We start from the raw sequence: 5,057 nt of genomic DNA, 5'->3' as shown, positions 1-5,057 counted from the left end.
CTTGCAGTGTTTGTTATATCATTAATATACACTGGTGCAGTGCGTATTGTAAACCTGCCTGTTTGGAATGGGCTGTTAACTTGACCTTTGGTGATGCTGGTTACAGCTTTCTGTCTGTAAAGGTGACCTGCAGTAAATGAGCTTCAGCCACTAAAGACCCTCTGCTGGACCCTTAAACTGCACCACCTCTGCTGCACAAAGATCTGTTCACCTGTTTATTCAAAGTTCAGTATTCGGCAGACCAGAGTGAAAACCTTTACATTTCTTGTGGTATCCTTCATCAAATCATTAATCTTGCCTGCAATGGTTCTTTGACATACTGACAATTTTACTAACAACAAGGCTCCTTCAGAAATTCTTCTTCTGATTGAGGTTCCAGCCTTTTAGCTGTCAGCTAACCAATACCATAAGAGTGTCCTGCGTAACAATGTCACAGACGAAGTGGATTCTGGAAAAAGCTGCTTGTTGGGCACCAAACTCCACAGAGGAGCATTAACTTTATTCAAGCTCAATTGTCCTTGCGGCTCATCCATTTTAGCTGCATCTTTCCAGCTGAAATTACTCTAAGTTTGGCCCTTTTAATCACCGCTAGAACTTCACTGCAAACTAGACACATTGGCTTCTCTTTTATTTAAAAAAAATGCTTGTCAGTTTCTCTTGTAAAGCCCTAAATTCTGCATCTACTGTTCTTTTTTTGACATTCGCCACAATGCTTGTCAGTGATTAAACACAACTCCTACATGTGTCTATCATGAGGACATGTTCGTCTACTATTCATGTTTTTTCTTTCGTTCCCTCATATGATCCTCGGGCACCTCTACAATGTCTTGTCTTGCTCAGCAGGGATGATTAACATGTGGGCCGGAGTCTTCGTCCTATGTGTGACAGGTTCACATTTTCTAGTGTCTCATCATCATACTTAAAAACATGCTTCAAACTGTCAATTATGTTTATGCCAGAGGTCTCTAAATGTGATATGTTTCAAATGAGCTGCTCAGACAAAAATAACAAAAACCCATTACATCAGTGCATTTGTCAACGTGTTTGATTATATGAATAGTTTTAACATCCCATCCTTTTAGCTTAGCCTGTGTAAATAGACACTGAGAGGCAATATTCTGACTTAATATTACTCGACCACACATCTGGAGCCCCCATCTCGTCCTTTTCAACCCTCCTTCTTTATTTATAGTATTTTATATTTCCTCAGACAGAAGGGGATCGATACAGCATGAATGTTATTTAAAATCAGGACATTCTCATGCAGCTTAGAAAATCTGCAAGGTTGTCCTCGTCAAGGCCGAGAATCTAAATCAGATTTGTGAATTAATAAGAGTGTGGGAAAGGGAAGATTGCTGCAATTGTTCTCACATTTTTCATGATAAACACTGTTTCCTTGTATTAAGCTGCTGTATAAAAGACCAGATCATTAGTCAAGGGTTTTGGTTTTATTTGGTGTTTTGAGATGTCTGTCTTTGAGACATCTGGTGCAGCACAATAGGAGTGAGGTGAATAGAAGTTGGTTTGTGAGCAAAAATTACATTCAAATGTAATCTTAAATTTGAAAAATTAAATGTTAACATGAACTTAATTGTAAACTTAATTTTTATATGTGCAGGTTTATCCTACGAGGTTCACTATGTCCAGCCTCATTCAGTTTGTAACCTCAGTTCTACAACTACCTCTCCTCCAAATCCCTTTTTGGAACCAAGAGAAACAGTTCAGCTCCAAAACCAAGGATCTGCCTGAGGCAACATCCACACTACTACGAGACGCTGGCCCTGTCTTTGTTTGAAAACTCTAGGGAAGCGTTTTAATCTGGACGAGCAGAAACTGAGATGTTTCGAAACAATGTCATAGATTCTTACAACTGGTTGCTCTTTTTTAAACTTTCACTGATTCATCCGGCTCCAATCACATGCCCCCATTCAGGAAGAAAACAACTGGCAATAGCCTTGGCTACCAGTGTAGAACACAACATGGAAAAGTGTTGCTGATTGTGTTGCTGCAATTAAATTCTGTATTTTTTGCAATAATACAACTGCTTACATGTGTGGGAGACGAGCCATTATTTAAGCAATTCCTGTTCACACCGGCACACGCATGCCCAATGTCTGGTCACATGATATGCATTTTCAGGCATTTTAAAACTGATCTGGAGCCATAACGTGTGGACAGAGATCACTCTCACTCTCTCAGTTCGGAATCAATATTCAAATACACTTTGTTATAATAAACCCTTTTAAAAATTCATCTGTGTTCTGTGTCTCCAAAGTGAATCCAGCAAAAAAGGTTAAAGGGATAGTTCACCAAAAAAATGAAAATGCACTCATCATCTACCCACCACTATGCCTGCTGAGATAAAAAGTTTAAATCAGGCATGTGATCAGAGGGTTGGCAGTTCAATCTGAAGACACAGCAAATCATTGTGGGGGAGGGAAACAGGAAAATAAATAAATACATTTTGATTTCACTCATTATTTTATTTATCTTTTAATCATCAAATGTATGGATGATAATGATAACATATTATCAGTTCCAACAACAGTCGTATAACTGGAACATGTTCAAGCAGGAAGGAGATGAAATAGGAATATTCTGCATCATTCTGTCTGATCTACAAAATAACAAAATGGATGACATTTAGCTAACTTTAGGATGTTGAGGGAACTCTCTCTCTCTCTCTCTCTCTCTCTCTCTCTCTCTCTCTCTCTCTCTCGTCTGTCTCTGTATTTTCTGGGTCTTTGCTCTGACACAATTACACTTCACCTCCTATCAGCTCCATGGATGTTCCACTGCACCCCAGGAATGGATGAAAACACACACACACACAGGTTTGTGCCACTGTCTTTATTAGGACTTTGCATTGACTTACATTCATTGTGGACAGCCTAACCAAAACCTAGACCATGACCAATTCATGCCAAAAAACTAACCTTAACCGAACCACAGTTCACATCTGATCACTAACCTCAACCAGGACCTCAGAATTGATGTTTTGCCTCATTAGGAACAGGTTTAGATCCCTATGAGGTCCACTGGTCCTGACAAGTGTTTATGAAGGAAAAGGTCCTGAAGAGATGACAAAAACAAGAACACACACACACACACATATATTATAGACACTCTCTTGTTGCCAGACGTGATGTGTACTATTTTATTCTGCCATGCATTTGACTGAAAGCTGACGTTTAAATTAAACAATCAAGCATTAATTGCTTCATGAAAATGGTGAACTACAAATAGCCTTGTAACAACATTAAATTAAACTTTAATGATCTCCACTAGTACATTACATTTGCTCTTAGATATTAAATACAGGTGATTTTTATTAATAAAACCTAAACAACCAGATGTGATTAATATAGTTGATGACCTTCAGTCACGTCCACGTGGATCGGTGACCTGACCAGGGTGTGCCCTCACTCTAACTCAATGCATGATGGGATAGGCTCCAGAGGGATGGATGGACAATCATGTAGCTATGTAAAGTCATGAGGTCATGAGGCAAAAATTGCAACTCTAGTTACTGAGGTAAAATGTTTGAAGCTTTAAAAGAACAGATTGAACAAATAATAATAATAATGTGTCATTGAGAGCTTTAGAAGGGCTGGTATGAATTTAACCGTTCGACATTAGGGCTTGGTTTAGCTTCATGGATTTACTAAAACACAGCCTGTTATACATACCATTCCTACTTCTTTGCTGCAGTGTGTCTATGGTATTCATAGTCTTACAGAGACACCTACTGGTACAGGAGTGTACTGTTGTTTGTATTCCATTGTGTCAAAGTCTAAATCAATTGTTAATATGTCTGTAAACCCCGTAGACTTTATATAAAGGTAAACACATCTCAGACTGCTGTTCATATTGAGTCATATCCGGTGGCTGGTGATAGTGTTGTGTTTTTTTGCTGTTTGATTTCTACTCTTTGTACTACTTTAAATGTAATCATACACTAATTCTGCTCACACAATCGTAGCCCCCTAACCCTTACACACTGCACTGCTACTAGTTTTATTAAGAGAACACCAGAGCACAGAGGCTTCTAATATGATGCAATCCAGTCACACTCCATGCTGAAACTCTAAAAATACCTCGAAGTGATCACCAAAGCATTGATGATTGTTTGGAGCCTGGCAGACACGCACTCACTAACAGTGTGAGCAGTGGTGGAGGAAGTACTCAAATATTTTACTAAAGTAAAATTATAAATAAATAGACAAAAAGGGAAAGTGCTGCAGGAGACGGGGTCTAATGTTACATGTCCCCTCTGATTGGATCAATGGACCAGTTCCCCTTTCTATTACTTCTAAAAATATATATGTAAAAAAATGTAAACATGTAATGCAATGCATTGCATAGAGGAGTAGAAAGCACACATGTTTTTATATATATATGTAGTGGTGTAAAACTGAAAAGTGCCTGCAAATAAATCTACTGAAGTAAGTGCAGATTCACTAAAGTTTGATGAATCTCTGGATATAATTTAAACAGTTCAGCTTGTTGTATTTGTATGGCTCTCCAGGATTCTACAACAAAGGAGGACATCCTCACTCTTTTGCACTTAAAGGAGAGAACGAGAGGTGAGGATATTTACAATGAGTTTTAAAAATATGTTGGTGAAAATGACTCTCCCATACTACTGATGGGACCCCTGCAATGCGCGGTGTGCTCTCTGGTTTTATAGAATTGTGCCGTAATGACCCTGATTTTGAAGGTCGTGGACTTTTCTCATGTAATGACCAACTGATAAACTCGATTAGAGCAAAAGCGCTTCAGCAAGGTGTTATTGGATGAGCTCGATGCCGCTTACAGAGTATGCTTTTCACCCTGAGCAGTACTGTGCTCACATCATGGAAGATATGTCTGTATTTGTCTCAAATCCATTTCTGCCCATTGAAATAGAACAAGTAGCAGCCAAATTCCAGCAAGTATTTGCTTTGCCATGTGGAGTTGTCATGGAGATGGTTGATTTGCAAAATGACATAGAGCTGAAAGACAGATCAAGGGACAGTGACTTTGGGGACTTGTCAGCAGAGAAGTAGTAGTAGTAG

Source organism: Hippoglossus stenolepis, chromosome 11, assembly GCF_022539355.2.
Source record: "Hippoglossus stenolepis isolate QCI-W04-F060 chromosome 11, HSTE1.2, whole genome shotgun sequence".
Classification (NCBI taxonomy): Eukaryota; Metazoa; Chordata; class Actinopteri; order Pleuronectiformes; family Pleuronectidae; genus Hippoglossus; species Hippoglossus stenolepis.
Note: the sequence above shows the minus strand (reverse complement) of the source record.